The sequence below is a fragment of the Bos indicus x Bos taurus genome, chromosome 19 (assembly GCF_003369695.1).
Source record: "Bos indicus x Bos taurus breed Angus x Brahman F1 hybrid chromosome 19, Bos_hybrid_MaternalHap_v2.0, whole genome shotgun sequence".
In the NCBI taxonomy this organism is placed as follows: domain Eukaryota; kingdom Metazoa; phylum Chordata; class Mammalia; order Artiodactyla; family Bovidae; genus Bos; species Bos indicus x Bos taurus.
This window is the reverse complement of record NC_040094.1, coordinates 16,153,507-16,172,531: the sequence shown is the minus strand read 5'-3', so window position 1 is coordinate 16,172,531 and position 19,025 is coordinate 16,153,507. Positions and strand designations below refer to the sequence as shown.

Genomic DNA, 19,025 nt, shown 5'->3' with positions numbered 1-19,025 from the left:
TTAAAACTGTAATTCAAGGGACTTCCCTGGGGGTCCAGGGGTTAAGACTTGGCCTTCCAATACAGGGGGTGCATGTTTGATCCCTGCTCAGGGAGCTAAGACCCCACGTGCCTTGCAGACAATAAACCAAAACATAAAACAAGCAATCTTATAATAAATTCAATAAAAACTTTATTTTTTTTTAATAAAGACTTTAAAAATGGTCCATGTAAAAAAAGATCTTTTAAAAAAACGTATTCTTAATTAAAAATAAGTGGCTCAGCAGTAAAGAATCCACATGCAGTGCAGGCTACCTAGGTTCGATCCCCGGGTCAGGTAAATCTGGAGTAGGAAATGGCAACTCGCTCCAGTATTCTTGCCTGGAGAATTCCACAGACTGAGGAGCCGGGCAGGCTGCAGTCCTGGTGTCTCAAAGTCATATACAACAGCATCTGAGCATACACACATATAAAATGCAAGCCAGATACATATATTAAATTTTCTAGTACCTACATGAAAAAGTAAAAAGAATGTGAAATTAGTTTTCACATGGGGCATGGGCTGGATCCCTGGTTAGGGAACAAAGATCCCACATTTTGCACCAAACAGCCAAAAAAATAAAGGTATCCAAATGGAAAATAGAACATCCTCAGGAGGTAGTGAGCAGCTTAGTTTAACTGGAGCAGTGTTTATTCCTGACAACAGTGGGAGTGGCAATTGTAAAGGTAGGTTACAAACCAAGGAGGGCCTTGAATGCCATTCTCTAAGGAGTTGGCACTTTCACTCAGTTAACAGTTGAGTAGCCTTGAGGTTATTGAGTCCTTTACTGTAACAGTTAAAGAAGAGCTTAAGGAGTGCCAAGCATAGAAGCCCCCCACTGGGTTTTTAGGAGGACCCAAAAGCTCTCAAAACTCAGAGCATGAGTAATGGGGCCTTGATCAAAAGCCAGTGAATTCTTGTTGAATCTGAGATTGATGTAGACAGCAACAGGAGTTGATGAATCCTTGATCCTCCATGCCTTGGACAGCTTCTTTATACCTCTTAGAGCTATGTGAAACAGGTTTTGCATTAGACCACGAATACCAACCATGTTTCCAAATTCTAAGAACTGGTCCCAAAGATGTCTTCTTGTCATGTTGTCTTTTTAGAAACTCCCCGCTAAAGACTTCCCTGGTGGCTCAGATGGTAAAGTGTGTACCTACAATGCAGGAGACCTGGGTTCGATCCCTGGGTCGGGAAGATCCCCTGGAGAAGGAAATGGCAACCCACTCCAGTACTCTTGCCTGGAGAATCCCATGGATGGAGGAGCCTGGTGGGCTACAGTCCATGGGGTTGCAAAGAGTTGGACATGACTGAGCGACTTCACTTTCACTTTCACTTTTCCCCTAATGCAGCCAGGGCTTCCCAGTTGGCACAGTGGTAAAGAATCCACCTGTCAATGCAAGAGATACAAGAGACATTTCAATCCCTAGGTCAGGAAGATTCCCTGGAGGAGGATATGGCAATCCACTCCAGTATTCCTGCCTGGAAAATCCTATGGAGAGAGGAGCCTGGCAAGCTACAGTCCATGGGGTCACAAAAGAGATGGACACAACTGAGCACGCACATGCGGGCACACACACTAATGCATCCAACATTTACAGACATACCTCAGAGATGTTGCAAGTTCTATTCCAGACCACTATAATAATAAAGCAAGTCACACAAATTTTTGACTTTCCAATACATAAAAAAGTTACTGTAGTCTATCAAGTGTATAATAGCATTTTGTCTTGAAAAAAAGTATTGATACATATCTTAATTTAAAAATTCTTGTAGAATATGCTAACCATCATCTGAGCCTTCAGTGACCACAGTAGTAACCTCAAAGATCACTGATTATAGATGACCATAACAATGGTCATGTATGGATGTGAGAGTTGGACTATAAAGAAAGCTGAGCGTCAAAGAATTGATGCTTTTGAACTGTGGTGTTGGAGAACACTCTTGAGAGTCCCTTGGACTGCAAGGAGATCCAACCAGTCCATCCTAAAGGAGATCAGTCCTGGGTGTTTATTGGAAGGACTGATGTTGAAGCTGAAACTCCAATACTTTGGCCACCTGATGTGAAGGGCTGACTCATTTGAAAAGACCCTGATACTGGGAAAGATTGAAGATGGGAGGAGAAGGGGACGACAGAGGATTAGATGGTTGGATGGCATCACCGACTCAATGGACATGGGTTTGGGTGAACTCCGGAGTTGGTGATGGACAGGGAAGCCTGGCGTGGTGCGGTTCATGGTGTCGCAAAGAGTCGGACACGACTGAGTGACTGAACTGAACAAATACAATATGGGAAAAGTTTGAAATATTATGGGAATTATCAAAATGTGACACAGGGACACAAAATGAGCAAATGCTGTTGGAAAAATGGCACCTATAGACTAGTTCAATGCAAAGTTGCCACAAACCTTCAATTTGTAAAAACAAAAGCAGTACTACAAAGTGCAATAAAATGAGGTATGCCTGTGTTAGAATGATTGTAAGTACTACTTCGTACACCTCTCACCCATTTCACTTATCAACTGAATATATTTCCCCCAACTTGGAGGGAGAGAAAAAAATGCCAATCTCCAAACTAGGCTTCAAATGTTTATTAGTGCCTTACGATTTATAATATACTTTCACATATATCTCATTTAACGATAGGTAATGACTACTTTTTATACACCAGGGAACAAAATTAGATGCTATGGAATTAAAACTGTGTGAAAAAGTATAATTTAGGCCTAAAACTTTTAATGTAGCACTCAGTAGATTCGTATGGAGTAATGGAAAGAACACAAGACTTATCAAGAGAAAACCAAAGACAAGTTCAAGTTCCCACTCTACTTTTTCTTTTATTGAACAATAGTGGATTTACAATGCTATGTTAATTTCTACTGTACAGCAAAGTGATTCAGTTATATATATTTATTCTCATATTCTGTTCCATTATGATCTACCACAGGATACTGAATAGAGTTACCCCCACCCTCTACTTTTTAACATCTAGTGATCTTGGGCAAGTGGCCTCTCTGAAACTTAGTTTGCTGTACCAGAAAATGATGATGATACCTGGCAGAGTGTAGTGAGAGTCTAATGACACATGCATGTGAAAGAGGTTTATAAACTGAACTTTATAAATAAAGCAATGAAAGTATTTCTACTAGTAGCATCTGGTCTAACCCTGCTCCATGCTACTACTAATTTGCTAACTTGAGTTATGCTGATTTAAGTGATGCTAACTTGATCTTAGGCTAATAGTTTAATGCCCCTTAATTCCCTCTTCTGGGCTTTCCAGGTGGCTCAGTAGTAAAGAAGCTGCCTGCCAATGCAGAGGATGCAGGTTCGATCTTGGGTTGGGAAGATGCCCTGGAGAAGGAAATGGCAACCCACTCCAGTATTTTCGCCTGGATAATCCCATGGACATACATGGATATAATTGTGTACATGTGGGGACTTTCTATAGAAAAGGTGTACGGGTACATTACATATTCTAATGTATTATCTCTAGATTATAAGATAAAGTCAAGCATGTATCTGCTGATACTTTTTAAATTGACCTGTCTTTATACTTAGAAATGTCTCTTAAAAGTAGGCTTCCCTGGTGGCTCAGATGGTAAAGAATCTGCCTGCAGTACAGGAGACCTCTGTTTGATCCCTGGGTCAGGAAGATCCCCTGGAAAAGGAAATGGCAAACCACTCCAGTATTCTTGCCTGGAGAATTCCATGGACAGAGAAGCCTGGTAGGCTATAGTCCATGGGGACGCAAAGAGTCAGATACAACTGAGCGACGCTCACTCACTTGCTCCAAAGTTATCCAGTTGCCAATCTAGAGACAGAGATGGCTAAGGTATTGTTACAAGATTTGTCCAGGAGAGTCCCAGGTGTCTTGGTATAATTATGATTAGTACGTTCTTTTACTCTCAACACTGTCCCTTTTTGGAGAGATATATATATATTCACCTATGTAAGTTTCGGAGAAGGCAATGGCACCCCACTCCAGTACACTTGCCTGGAAAATCCCATGGATGGAGGAGCCTGGTAGGCTGCAGTACATGGGGTCGCTAAGAGTCAGACACGACTGAGCGACTTCACTTTCACTTTTCACATTCATGCATTGGAGAAGGAAATGGCAACCCACTCCAGTGTTCTTGCCTGGAGAATCCCAGGGACTGGGGAGCCTGGTGGGCTGCCGTCTATGGGGTCGCACAGAGTCGAACACGACTGAAGTGACTTAGCAGATGTAAAAGTTTGACAGGAGGAAAAGCCACTTTCTAATGAATGGAAGGTCTTAATGGAAATAGTATGCTTCTTGACAATGATGTGCCAACTTGGTGGGACATTTTGTAGGGGGGGTTGAATAAATACATATTTACTCATCTGGGTAGGAATGATGGCCAGATGACCTTAGATTGCTTGTTCAATGTTGAGATTCTAGTAGCCTGCATGATACCAGGAATTTAGATACTTTAAATTTGAACAGAAAAACAAAATTCCTCTAACTCTACATTTTATTTCCTACCTACATTTCCTCCCTCAGTGACCTCATTCATTCCCACGGGTTTGTTTTGGTTTGTTTTTTAAAATTATTTATTTTTGGTTGCACTGGGTCTTCTTTGCTGTGCTGGGACTACTCATTGTTGTGGTGGGCAGGCTTGTCATTGGGGTGGCTTCTCTTGTTGGGGAACACAGGCTCTAGGGCACACTGGCTTCAGTAGTTGTGGTGCATATGGGCTTAGTTGCTCCACAGCATGTAGAATCTTCCCGGACCAGGGATCGAACCCATGTCCCCTACACTGGCAGGTGGATTCTTATCCACTGTACCACCAGGGAAGGCCCTCGTGTGTTTAAATATCCATATTGCAGCAACGTGTACAGACCTAGAGACTATCATACTAAGTAAAATAAGTCAGAGAATGATAAATACATGATATTGCTTATAGATGGAATCTTAAAAAAAGGATACAAATGAACTTATTTATGAAACAGAAACAGAGTGCCAGATATAGAAAACAAACTTATGGTTACCAGGGGGGAAAGAGAGAAAGAGGGATAAACTGGGAGACTGGGAGTGACACACACACGCCACTAAATATAAAATAGATAGTAAGGAGCTACTGTATAGCACAGGGGACTCTATTCAACACTCCGTAATGACCTTACAGGAACAGAATCTTAAAAAGTGTGGATATATATCCATGTATAACTGATTCACTTTGCTGTACAGCAGAAACTAGCACAACATTATAAACCAACTACACTTCAAATTTAAAAAAAAATAGTATCACCCATATACTGATGACTCCCAATTTATATCCCCAGGCTTGACTTTTCTCCTGGGACGCATCCTTCATTACCTTTTCTTTTCCAAATCTAATGTATTAGTTAAGTCCTGGCAACTCTACCTCTAAAATATGCCCAGAATCTGTCTATTTCTGTCTCCACTGGTCCTAACCACCACCAACAGCCTTTGCATTAATTGTTGGCTGTCCTGCTCCCAGCCACAATCTGTTATCTACAAAGTAGAGTAAAATAGATCAAGTCACTCTGTCACTTAAAACCCTTCATTATATGCTTCCATCACACTTAGGGGGGAAAAAAGAATCTAGGCCCTTTCCAGCCTACAAGATGCTCTGAAGTTCAGTTCAGTTCAGTCGCTCAGTTGTGTCTAACTCTTTTTGACCCCATGGACTGCAGCATGCTGGGCCTCCCTGTCCAATACCAACTCCCAGAGCTTGTGTCAAACTCGTGTCCATTGAGTCAGTGATGCCATCCAACCATCTCATCCTCTGTCGTCCCCTTCTCCTCCCATCTTTAACTTTTTCCAGCATTAGGATCTTTTCCAGTGAGTCAGTTCTTCAAATCAGGTGGTCAAAGTTATTGGAGTTTCAGCTTCAGCATCAGTCCTTCCAATGAATATTCAGGACTGATTTCCTTTAGGATGGACTGGCTGGATCTCCTTGCTGTCCAAGGGACTCTCAAGAGTCTTCTCCAACTCCACAGTTCAAAAGCATCAATTCTTTGGTAGTCAGCTTTCTTTATAGTCCAATTAGTAGCTCTGAAGTTCCTAATTCAAATATTTACTATTTGACCTACTGCTGACCTTGAGCCTCATTAAGAGGTTGGGAGCAGACAAGTGAGCATATAGCTGCTCTGTGTTGAAATCAAATGTTATTCAAGAATAGAGGCCTGGCATGGCCAAGTTTTGTTTTGTTTTTTTTCCAAGAGAAATTGCAAGTCAAGATCATTTTTGTTTTTAGTGAAATCTCAAAAACAGCATGTGAGCTAAATATGATCCAGGGGACCCCCACTTTGTGAACTACTTTCTAACTTCATGTGCTTCATGCTCCCCTTTTATTCTCTGTGTCCCTGGGCTCAGCAGCTAACCTTCTCTTCCCCAAACATGCCATTTCAGGACCTGCGCCTGACCCTCTGCTCAGGACCTATCTGAAATAGTATGGCAGTCCTCTCATCCTTCAGTTCCCAGTCCTAATGTCCCTTTCTCAAATGATGTGAACAGCCATCCCACCCCCACCGCCTGTCATCTTATCACATCTTCCCTATGAATTCAGTAAACTTTCGTGCTCAGTCGCTTCAGTCATGTCTGACTCTTTGTGACCCTATGGACTGTAGCCTGCAAGGCTCCTCTCTCCATGGGATCCTCCAGGCAAGAATACTGGAGTGGGTTGCTATCACTATCTTAAATTAGCTTGTTTATTGATACATAAATTTTATGTCTCCTCACCGGAATGTAAACCCCACAAGGGCAGGGAGCTCATCTGTCTTATTCACAACCTAAAATAATGCCAGGCACATAATAAGGCTCAATAATTATCTGTGGAGTGAATAATACCCATCAGGCAGGAAGTGGCTTGGAAAAGTGATCAAAAGAGCAAACTGACTGATGGACATCGGAACCCAAACAGAAGTCAGTTCAGTACTTAAACAAAGGGATAACAAGTCTGCTTTGGGACTTCCCTGGTGGTCTAGTGGCTAAGACTCCACGCTCCCAGTGCAGGGCACCAGGGTTTGATCCTCGGTCAGGAAACTGATCCCACAGGCTGCAACTAAGTCTGTAAGCTGGAACTGAAGATCATACGTGCCATGACCAAGACCCGGCACAGCCAAATAAATGCTTGAAAAAAAAAGAAAGAAATCTGCCTCATAGGGAATCCCCTGGTGGTCCAGTGGTTAGGACTCTGCACTCTCACTAGCGAGGGCCAGGGTTCAATCCCTGGTCAAGGAACTAAGATCCCACAAGTCACCTGGCATGGTTAAAAAAAAAAAGCAAAATCTGTCCTGCGTCTCCTTTCTCAGACATATGAAAGCCCTTATCTATACTGAGAGCAGCTCCACAAGGAATGTATACACCATAGCCCCGATAGTATAATGTGCCATCTCTGCATTTAGCAACTAAAGCAAATTCTTCCTGGCACCAAACAAGCTAAGAGGGAAGAAGGATGTCCATATGTTAGCAGGAGCGGGTGGGCAGCCCTGATGGCCTGGAGGCCTCTCAAGTGGAGAAAAGGAGGAATAAAGTGATTCGGTAGCAGAGTTAAGACCATCGTCTCCCAGCTGCTCTCAGCCCCTTCCCTGCTACCATCTCGTTTGGCTCACCCCTGTCACTTGGCAGTCAAAGCTATTTCCCAGTGAGTCTTTGCACCAAGCCATCACCCTGCATTGAAAGCACTCCCAGCCTCAAAGGAGGAACAGAATTCCATCTGGCTGCACCTCCAGTTTGCCACAGCCTTTGGTGGGCTTCAAGCACCCCTGGGGAGCCATCGGTCACCTTTAGGGGAGTTCAGCGGACCATGCTGGTTGGGTAGTGGATGGTGGTGGTTGATGCTTTTTGTGTGTGTAAGTACTGTTTGTTTGTTGTTCTGCCAAATGTGGTAATAAGAGAGTATCAAACCAGGTTGTCAGGTTATTATTAATAATAGTTACCATTCCCTAGATGCCTTCCATGTGTTTGGCATTGGGCTTAACATACACCATCTCTAACCCTCCCAACAACTCTGTAAGGTATACAGTATCTTCATCTTACAGATGGAAAACTGATGCTCAGAAGTAAAGTAATTCAACCCTGCATCATTTCCCTGGTGGCTCAGCGGTAAAAAAAAATCCGCCTGCTAATGCCTGCCACTGCAGGAGATAACGGGTTCGATCCCTGACTCAGGAAGATCCCCTGAAGTAGGTTCTTGCTGGAAAATTCTATGGACAGAGGAACCTGGCAGGCTACAGTCCATGGGGTCGCTAAAGAGTCAGACACGACTTAGCGACTAAACGACAACAAATTATGAAATATTACCTTGTATTTACATAGTGAGAGGTTTATTTACTTAGCAATCTTCAGACCATGCTAAGTCACTTCAGTCGTGTCCAGCTCTTTGCGACCCCATGGACTCCCCATGGACCTCCAGACTCCTTTGTCCATGGGATCCTCTAGGCAAGAACACAGGAGTGGGTGGCCATTCCTTCCTCCAGGGGATCGTCCCAGTCCAGGGACTGAACCCAAGTCTCTTATGTCTGCATTGGCAGGTTACCATTAGCACCGCCTGGAAAGCCCACTTTTCTTCCAGTCTCAACACCCCCTGGAGAAAACAACTATTTTCACCTCCATTTTAAATGTCTAATTGTTTGTCTAAGGTAACTCAGCAAGTTAATTGCTAAAGTGAGTGTAGGTGTAACTTGATTCCCAGTCCAGTGTTCTCTATTTAATAATAAAATGTGGGAAATGGGAGAGGATACCTGCAAATAGCAAGTTCAGATTTGGAAAGTTTACAGTCAAGGTTAAGGGAACCTGGTGCTGTTCAGAGACCTTGGTTGGGCTGGGAAGCCAAAATTTTTTTTTTTTTTTTCTTTTTTTGCTTTGCAGGCTCTTTGCTGCAGAGCATGGGCTTAGTTGCCCCGCAGCATGTGGGATCTTGGTTGCCTGACCAGGGATTGAATCCAAGTCCCCTTTAACCACTGGACCACCAGGGAAGTCCGGGGAAATCAAATATTTTGAAGTTTGTTGTCACATTCTCTCCACATCGCCCTGCCTCACCTGCCTCCCCTTTCACCGGCAATAAATTGTACTCCTTAGTGGTCTCTGATCAGAGCAAGAAGGATGACTTCAGTTCCCAGACATTCCAACTGGGAGACAATAGATACACCAGGCCCGAGGTCCACTATTTTTTTTTTTTTTAGGTCCACTATTTTTAAATTACTTGTAAATTATTTTTAAGTTACTTCAGCCTTACTTTCCTCAACTACAAAACACAGAGAATAACAGTTTCTATCTTCTGGGATTATGGAGAAGATTAATTGAGCTAAACGCATGTCAATGTTTTTAGTACCTACACGCAAATAATGTTAGTTGAATAAATAATCAAAGACATGGCTCTTGGACTTGCCTTGTGGTCCAGTGGTTAAGAATCTGCCTGCCAATGCCGGGTAAACAGATTTGATCCCTGGTTTGGGAAGACTCCAGATGCCACGGAGCAACTAAGCCCAGGCAATGCAACTTCTGAAGCCCACGCCTCAAGCCCGAGCTCCACAACAAGAGAAGCTAGCGTAATGAGAAGCCCAAGCACCACAAGGACAGAGTAGCCCCCACATACCACAGCTAGAGAAAGTCCAGTCGCAGCAACAAAGACCCACCACAGCCAAAAATACATAAAGTAATAATAAAATTTTTAAAGTAAATAAATTTAAGACATGGCCCTTACCATCAAGAAAACTGCAACCTGGCTGTATTGTAAACAGTGTAAGAAATCCAGCAGTTACATGTGGAATCTAGAAAAAATGGTACAAATGAACTCGTTTGCAAAACAGAAATAGAGTCACAGATTAAAAAATAAACTTACAGTTACCAGGGGGGAAGCAGGAGGAGAGAGAAATTGGGACATCGGTATTGACATATACACCCTACTATATACGAAATAGATAACCAGTAATGACCTACTGTATAGCACAGGAAACTCTTCTCAGTACTCTGTAATGACCTATACAAGAAAAGAATCCAAAAAAAGATTAAATACATGTATAACTGATTCACTGTTGTACAGTAGACACTAGCACAACATTATAAATCAATTATACTTAAAAAAATTAAAAAAAAAAAAAGAAAGATATCTGGCAGGACTTTGATCAAAAGTCTAGGGTCAGATCACTCCCACTCACTAGTTATGTGCATGCGTGCATGCTAAGTCGCTGCACTCGTGTCTGACTCTGTGCTCGTGTCTGACTCTGTGTCTCTGTGCGACCCTATGGACTGGAACCCTCCAAGTTCCTCTGTCCATGGGATTCTCTAGGCAAGAATACTGGAGTGGGTTGCTATTTCCTTCTCCACATTAGTTATGTGGTATCTATTAATACCTAGTCAGTTTTCTCCCCCAGCCTTCCTTTTACTCTTTCTGGGTACTGGGCTTTACTGTCTGAGTCTGAGTACTCCCTGAGGACAGTCTCGCCTTTATTATTGTGATACTGTGATTTATAATAAGATTTATTATAAGATTTATAATAAGAAATATGCATGCTGGCCTTCATCACCATTTCTGGCACAGAGTTCCTAAAACCCTTGGAATTTCGAGTGATTAGAGAGAGGAGTGGCAATGGTGTCCTTTGTTTTATATATATATATATATAAGTCCCTTTCAACCACACCTGAGTTTATATTAATGAGGCCCTCAAGAATGGATTGGAAAAGAATGCACTGGAAAAAATTTGAGCAAACTCTGGGAGATAGTGAAGGACAGGGAAGCCTGGCACACCGGAGTCCATGGGGTTGCAGAGTCAGACACGACTCAGTGACTGAACAACAAGAATAGATGCTGTTTACATGGGAAGCCGACCCTGATTAGAGGGTTAGAATTTTCAGTCTTGCTACCTGACCTCCAGGGAGGGGAGGGGATGGGAGACTACGTTCAATCACCAATGGCCCCTGATTTAACCAATCATGCCTATATGACGAAGCCTCCATCAAAACCCAAGTATGGCATTAGACAGCTTCTGGGCTGGGGAACATAGGTGCTGGGAGGGAGGTGTTGGGAGGACTGTACGCCCAGAGAGGGCATAAAAGCTCTCCACCCCTTCCTACATACTTCGCCCTGTGCATCTCTTTTGTCTGGCTCTTCCTAAGCTACATCCTTTCATAATAAACTGGGAATCTAGTAAGTAATTTGCTTTCCTGAGTTCTGTCAGCTGCCCTAGCAAATTAATCGAACTCCAAGGATGTGGTCTTGGGAAATTCTGATCTATAAACAGTCAGAAGCACAGGTAACAATCTGGATTTGTGACTGGCATCCACGTGGTGGGAGGGGGCAGTCTCAGGTAACTGAGCCTTTAAATGTGAGGCGTGACTCTAGCTCCAGGTAGAGAGCATCAGAACTGAATTAAGTTACAGAACACTGGGAATTCCCTGGCAGTCCAGTGGTTAGGATGCTGGGCTTCACTGCAGAGGGCATGCGTTCAGGTTTGACCCCTGGTCGGAGAAGTAGAATCGCGCATGTTTTGGGACTTAGCCATGTTTTGGGACTTAGCCAAAGACAAAAAACAAACAAAAACAATAAACTTCAGAACATTGAACTGGTGTCACAGGATTGCTTGACATTTGCAAAACGCACACGTCTGGTGTCAGAGTTAAGTAGTACTCAGAGAGTATTGTGTATAAAGTAAATGTAAACAATAGAGTTTTTTCCTTTACAATCTTACAAGGCAAGACTGAAGGCAGGAGAGAGAAAGCACAGTGGGCTGCTTGGTCAGAAGGCTTCAGTAGGAGAGCTCGGGGGGAACCTTCCAGAAAAGAAGAGAAGAGGGCCTGGGGCTCTCCTGTCCTGGTATAAAGGAAATGACACAAGGAATAAGAGAGGAAGGAACCCAGACTTCCACCTCTGCTGCACATCAGCCCCGGAAAACCAGCGGTCATCAGTGCTCATCGACCAGCCCACAGTCCAGCGGAGGAGAACTGACTTCCCAAATAGTCTCTCTTGGTAAAATCAATTTTCCCCTTGAAAATTGTTAATTTACCTCTTAAAAAACATAACCTCCATGACTTCATACTAGAAAACCCAACCAAAAGTTCAAGGAGGGTAGTAGTAACTTTGAGTCTTCCTTGTTCTGTATCTGTGACCCCAGTCCCACCTAGAAGCACTGACTCTGTGCAATGGATCAACTTCCACCAAAGGCACCCTTGACTCCTCTCAGCTGTCTGGCTTCAACCTGGCAGCTGCACCACAAAGACGTTCAAAGGAAAGGCGGGGGCGGGCGGGCGGGGAGGTGAGGGGGGAAACCCTCTGGTTAAGAACCAACCTCCAGACACTTCCCTGGTGGCCCAGTGGTTAAGACTCTATGCTTCCACTGCAGGGGCACAGGTTTGAGTCCTCCCTCATCAGGGAACTAAGATCCTGAGTGCCCCGTAGTGTGGCCAAAAAAAATAAAATGAAATAACCTCCACAGTCTTTATTGAGAATGAAGAGCCATGGGCCGCTGTGAATTATTACATCTTTCTACAGCTGTTCCCTTTTAAATATTTATCCTGGCAAACACCACCACCGTTTTTTACAACTTATTTTAATTGTGTGACTATTAAGCAAACCAAACCGTAAAATCAGCTCTCAGTGCTGAGATTTATGTGATTCATAGACCAGAGCTTATTAAAAAGGGAATCCACAGAGTGCAAACTAGCTTCACGAGTCCCCCCACGCTGTCTCTAGGCAGGTGTGAAGCCTTTTCCCTATTACTGCCTATGGCTTCCAAGCTTCCACAGTGGGTGGCATAAAAAAGAACACAGTCTACACAGTTCCCTGACTTTTTTTTTTTTCCTCCTTTTGAACAATCCTGATGGGTGAAAACCGGAGGTCAGGGATGCTACAGTCTTAAAGGGGATGGGCAGAAGCTCTAAGAGACTCTCAAACAGGATCACTCCCCTGGAAGATTTAGGATCAAGGTCTCAGGGAAGGACTTAAGCATGGCATTTTGAATCACCAGCAAGCATCCTGCATATCGGGGGTTCCCATGGGGCTCAGAGGTGAAGAATCCACCCGCGATGCAGGAGATGTAGGTTTGATCCCTGGGTCAAGAAGATTCCCTGGAGGAGGGCACAGCAACCCACCCCAGTATTCTTGCCCAGGAAATCCCAGGGAGAGAGGAGCCTGGCGGGCTCCAGTCCATGGGGTCGCAAAGTCAGACTTGACTTAGCAACCAAACAACAACAACAATCCTACATATTTGCTACCAAGGTCCTTCTTCTTTTTCTTTGACATGCTGCATTGCTTGCAGGATCTTAGTTCCCCCACCAGGTATTGAACCCACGCCCTCAGCAGTGAAGGCGGAGTCCTAATCACTGGACCTCCAGGGAATTCCCCCAAAGTCCTTCTTGATTTGGATCATGGAACTGCTTTGAGACTCCAGTAGAAGTTCTCCCTCCAAAAATGCACTACGCACAAATATTTATATAAAACTGCAAGGGATTCAAGGACACCCCTGAGCCTATCCACAGATCCCATATGGGTCCACGAGCCTAGGTTATTACTGCTTTCACTGTTACCACCCAAGCTGCCCCCATTTCTCCCTTTCACGGTCATCAACTAACTCATTTTCCAGTTTCTCGACACAGCAGGCAGAGTGACAGCAATGTTGTTAAAACCTCATCAGATCATGTTACTTCCCTGCTCAATGTTACCCACTAGTTTCCCATTTCACCTGCAATAAAACAGCTTCTTTACTGGCGCAGAGGTTAAAGCATCTGCCTGCAATGTGGGAGACCTGGGCTAGATCCCTGGGTCAGGAAGATCCCCTGGAGAAGGAAATGGCAACCCACTCCAGTATTCTTGCCTGGAGAACCCCATGGTCAGAAGAGCTTGGTGGGCTACAGTCCACGGGTCGCAAAGAGTCGGACATGACTGAGCGACTTCACTTTACAGTGGTTTACAGGCCAGGGTCTGTCTTCAGATCTCCTGCTGATCTCATCTCCAGTACTTCTCAGCCTTAACTCTTGCTGCTCTAGACACACCCATCTCCCTGTGATCTCTCAAAAGGACAGGCACAAGCTGGCCCTGGGCCTTTACTTGCTACTCCCTCTCCGCCTGGCTCCCTCCTTCATTCCTTCTGGTGTAGCCAACTGTCACTTCGTTGGCAAAGCTTTCCAGATTAAAACTCTGCAGTGCCATGAATGTATCCAGGCTGGGGAGTCAGGGGGAATGTACATCTTCTGAAATACCTCCAAGCACCAAACAGGTTGCTGTATCTGAAACACTGTATTTGAAACTGCGACCTACAGGAACTCCCTGGCAGTCTAGTGGTTAGGACTCTGTGCTTTTATTGCTGAGGGCCTTAGTTTGATCTCTGAGGCCCTAAGGTTGGAGAATGAAAATACCACAAGCCATACTTCCCTGGTGGTCCAGTGGTTAAGAATCTGCCTACCAATACAGGAGACACGAGTGCAATCCCTGGTCTGGGAAGATTCCATATCCTATGGGGTAACTAAACCCATGGGCCACAACTACTGAGCCCACCCTCTAAAGCCTGTGCTCTGCAGTAAGAGAAGCCACCCCAGTGAGAAGCCCCCACTGTCCACAGTTTGAGAAAGCCCACGAGCAGCAACGAATACCCACACAGCTGGGCATATAATATTAATAACTGTTTATTAATTAAATATAATAATGATAATTTAATAATCATTGAATAATAAAATCTTGTTGAAACTAATAATAATTTCAAAAATAAAAAGTCCCACAAGCCTATGCACTGCACAGCCAAACCCAGGACTCAAACTGGGATGTCTTGCATTGCACGCGGATGTTTTACCAGCTGAGCCACTAGGGAAGCCCAATTTACAGTATTAATAATATTGTAAATCAAAATACAATAACTTATAATATTAATGATAATTTAATAATTATTGAATAACAAAATACTGCTAAAATGATAAAAAGTCCAACAAGCCGACCCAGTGCAGCCAAAAAAGAAAAGAAAAAATAATAGTAATAATAAATGTGCAATCCCTACCCTGCCCTGCCTGACACCTCCTGTCCATCTCTTCTTTCTTTTTGTTCATAACACCCATCATCGTGTCCGACTCTTGTGACCCCAGCCCGCCAGGGTACTCTGTCCACGGGATTCTCCAGGCAAGAATACTGCAGTGGGTTGCCATTTCCTTCTCCAGGGGATCTTCCTGACCCAAGAACCGAACTCAGGTCTCCAGCATCTTTCCTGCTGAGCTACAAGCGACTATGAACGTGCCTTTTCCTTACTGTTTTCTATCTATCTCCCACACTAACCAGTTAGCTCCAGGAGGGCAGAGATTTTTGTCTGCTTTGTTTCAGTGCTATATTCCAGTGTTTGGAATAGTGTCTAAGCCAGAGTAGGCGCTCAATCAATACTTGACAGACTGATGACTAACTGAATGATTAAACTCTGCAGCGCCATGAATGTATCCAGGCTGGGGAGTCGGGGGGAATGCATATTTTCTGAAATACCTCCAAGTGCCAAACAATTTGCTAGTTAATATATGTCATCTCGTTTAATTGCCACACACAATCCTAAGGGATAGTTTTATCCCCATTTCACCACGAAAACTGAGCCCCTGAGAAGTTAAAATAAATGAAAGTTATACACAGCCAGCAGTGGAACATAATTCAAACCTAAGTCTGTATGACTCCAAAGTCCCCCTATTCCCATCACACATCACCTCCTTCTCCTTGGTGGCAGCTCCCACTTCTCCAAGGTCAGGCAACTGCCAGCTTTCACACTTCATTCAACTGTATCTGGCATCTGAGTCAAAGATCATTAAGGGGTTCCTTGGAGCTCTAATCAAGCTTAATATTTATTTTTTTTAACATGCACGTATTTGTTTTTGGCTGTGCTGGGTCTACATTGCTGCCAGGGGGCTTTCCCTAGCTGCAGTGAGCGGAGGCTGCTCTCTAGTTGCAGTGCATGGGATTCGCATTGTGATGGCTTTTCCTGTTGCAGAGCATGGGCTCTAAACCTCTGCTGCTGCTGCTAAGTCGCTTCAGCCGTGTTCAACTCTTAGCGACCCCATGGACTGCCGCCCACCAGGCTCCTCCATCCATGGGATTTTCCAGGCAAGAGTACTGGAGTGGGGTGCCATTGCCTTCTCCCGGGCTCTAAAGCTCGGGCTCAGTGATTGTGTAACATGGCCTTAGTTGCCCTGAGGCATGTAGGATCTTCCTGGACCAGGGATGGAACCCATGCCTCCTGCACTGGCAGGCAGATTCTTAACCACTGGACCACCAGGGAAGTGCAAGCAGAACATTTAGAGCCTAAGTCTTTTTGCACATTTACATCCAACATGGTCAAAGATACAACATAATGAACATCCTCCTGAGGGAGGTTTATTACTCTCAGACTCATTCACTCACAGGTTTCCTTCATGTACTCATAAATACTGGCACAGTACCTACCATGCACCAGCTACTGTTCTAGTCACTGAGGATAAAAAGATGCATAAGGTACTGATGTCACAAGTTTGTGTAGTCTGGGTCGTGTTCTGTTGGATAGCACCACAGAAGTGGTGCTGGGGCCACTTGTAATTTGTTTTTGGCCACCTCATGACATCTTAGTTCCCCAGCTAGGGATCCAACCTGTGCCCCCTGCATTGGAAGTGTGTAGTCTTAACCACTGGACCGACACAGAAGTCCCCCTCTCTTGCAGTTTTATATTCTCTCCTCACTGCATTTTCAAAAAACTAAACCGTTAAAATTAATGTGAATAATATACTTATTGAACCCAACATATCGAAAATATCAACACGTAATTAACAATGTATCTTACAGTCTTTTTTTGATAATACGTCTTCAAAAATTACTGTGTGTTTTATACTTAACAGCACATCTTGATTTGGATTTTTTTTTTTTGACATGCTGCTTGCAGGATCTTAGTTACCTGACCAGGAATTGAACCAAGGCACAGCAATAAAAGTGCCGAGTCCTGAGCCACTGGACTGCCAGGGAACTCCCCATGCATTTTATTTTAATTGAAGTGCAATTGATTTATGTGTTTTGTTAGTTTCAGGTGTATAGCAAAGTGACTCAGTTACAGATACGTATTTTCTCAGATTCTTTTCCATTACAAGACATTGGGTATAGCTTCCTGTGCTATATAGCAAATCCTTCTTGTTTATCTATCTTATATATACTGTGGATACGTTAATCCCAAACTCCTAATTTATCTCTCCTCTCGCCCAGCACATCTCAAAAAGGACTGGCCACATTTCAAGAGCTCAATAGTGATGACAGCATCTAACAGCACAGGGACAGGGAAAAAGTCAGACGCAGTCTAGCGGACTTTCAAAACACTGTAGTAAATGCAGTGACAGAGTTCAGGATTGCTCAACCTCCAGAGTTGGCCTTGAACCTCCAGTGACCTTCCAGCCCCAGACCTGTTCATGCTGCCATACACAAGAGACTTTGCCCACTTCAAACAGTGACATCATGGCTGGCCTCAACCAACCAAACAATATAACCAAAACAAATTCATCCTCTTACTCAAAATACCTCCTGCTCTCTCATATTCTATCTCAGTTAATGGCACCATTATCTATCTGTTCATTCAAGTCATCTTTAGACAAATGAGCACTTTACCTGGAAGGTAATTTAAAATTTAAATGCTTATCAAACAATGCATCCATCCCAACTAACTGAGCTTGTCCAGGGCACTTACTTTCATCTCTCACATGGGTCATTACAAGCACCTTTTTTCCTCCCCAGTTTTACTGTGAAGTAACTGACACATGTCACTGTGTAAGTCTAAAGTATACAGCATAGTGGTTTGATATGTTGTTGTTTAGCTACTAAGTAATGTCCAACTCTTTAGGAACCCCATGGACTGTAGCCCACCAGGCTCCTCTGTCCATGGGAATTAATCAAGAATACTGGAGTGGGTTGCCATTTCCTTCTCCATGGTTTGATAGAGATACAATAAAAAACAAAAACAGAAAACTTTCCTTAAAAACGTGAACCTCTTCACGAATTTTTATGGGATCCTTGTATTGTTCAGTCACTAAGTCTTTCGACTCTTTGCAACCCCATGAACTGTAACATACCAGGCTTCCCTGTCCTTCACCACCTCCCAGAATTTGATCAAGCTCACGTCCACTGAGTCAGTGATGCACCCTTGTATGGTGCCATGCTGACCTCTGTGTCATTCCATGTTCATGATCTGCCCAAGCCAGCACTGGTTGACTAATTCCCTCACTGCTTCCTAAGGCCCTTAATGGCTCTCCATCCTCTACATAACAAAGGGCATGATCTGCCCATAAAATTTTTTGAAAGCACTCCAGGGCATGCGGGATCATACTTCCCCACCAGGGACCCAACCTGCGCCCTCTGCTGTGGAAGCCGGGAGTCTTAAGGACAGGATCTTTTTTACAGACCACAGAATTTTTCCCAGGGTCTGACCTTTGCTTACCTAACAATGCCCAGTTGCTTTACCTTTCCTAAACCGTGAACAAGTTCTCTCACCTCCTCTGAGTTTGCTAACCTTTTGTAAAAACAGCCGTTACAATCTCTCAAAAAGTTGACCTTAAAAAAAAAAAAGCTAACCTGAGGTTTAAAATAAATACACTTAAACAACACACCATCAAGGGTTTACTGTACCCATGACTCCTTAATACTGTATCTGTATCTATCCAGTGCCCCTTTTTAATTCAATACTTGCCAAATACTTACCATGTGCTAGCCACAAGACTGAGGGGGACACAAGACTGAGAGAATGCAGAAAAACAATATATCTTTGCTTTCCCCAAGCTCATTACAATATAGTCTCTCAACCAGTACCTTTAAGGACTAGATAATCTCTAACATTAAGAGCCAATGGGGTAAATTGGAAGGGGGTGGGGTAAATTCCCAGAAGTTGAGAACAGGATGCGCCTCAGGGCGCCGCCACATCCTGGGACCTCCGCTTTCTCCCGCCGCAGTGGCACTTCGCGAACCAACCGCAAAGACCAACACCTAAGCCCTGGGCCTCACTCTGAGCACCCGCGCCACCTCCCACGTGGCAGGAAAGGGGCGGGGACGCGTGGC

At 44.0% G+C, this 19,025-nt stretch overlaps 1 long non-coding RNA gene across 1 annotated transcript; it reads right to left on the bottom strand.

Moving 5' to 3' along the window:
- Positions 1–633: 633 nt before the first annotated feature.
- On the bottom strand, positions 634–19,016 carry LOC113878037. The gene is made up of 3 exons (XR_003506890.1): positions 18,672–19,016; positions 9,714–9,780; positions 634–1,411 (listed from the first exon to the last, which is right to left on the bottom strand). It is a non-coding gene; the product is annotated as an uncharacterized LOC113878037 (long non-coding RNA).
- Between the last annotated feature and the right edge of the window lie 9 nt (positions 19,017–19,025).